Source organism: Pungitius pungitius, chromosome 7 (genome assembly GCF_949316345.1).
Source record: "Pungitius pungitius chromosome 7, fPunPun2.1, whole genome shotgun sequence".
Lineage (NCBI taxonomy): Eukaryota > Metazoa > Chordata > Actinopteri > Perciformes > Gasterosteidae > Pungitius > Pungitius pungitius.
Genome location: NC_084906.1, coordinates 8,560,647 through 8,560,883, shown reverse-complemented (window position 1 = coordinate 8,560,883; position 237 = coordinate 8,560,647).

Sequence of the window (237 nt, the reverse complement as noted above, 5' to 3'; positions counted from 1 at the left end):
TTATTGCACCGTATCAGCTCTCCAATTAATTTGTTAGCTAGTCCTCTCGAAAAAGCTAGCAATTGTCTAACTATATGCATATATTAGTGGCAGAAACACATATTATTATGCGTTTAGGAATGATTATCTTTAATCAACGATGGTGCCAATTAATGAAATGATTAGAAAAGTTTTTATCATTATCCTGCAATTGATGTCAAAGATAACAAAACTTTGAGCATCAAATCCCAAACAAGA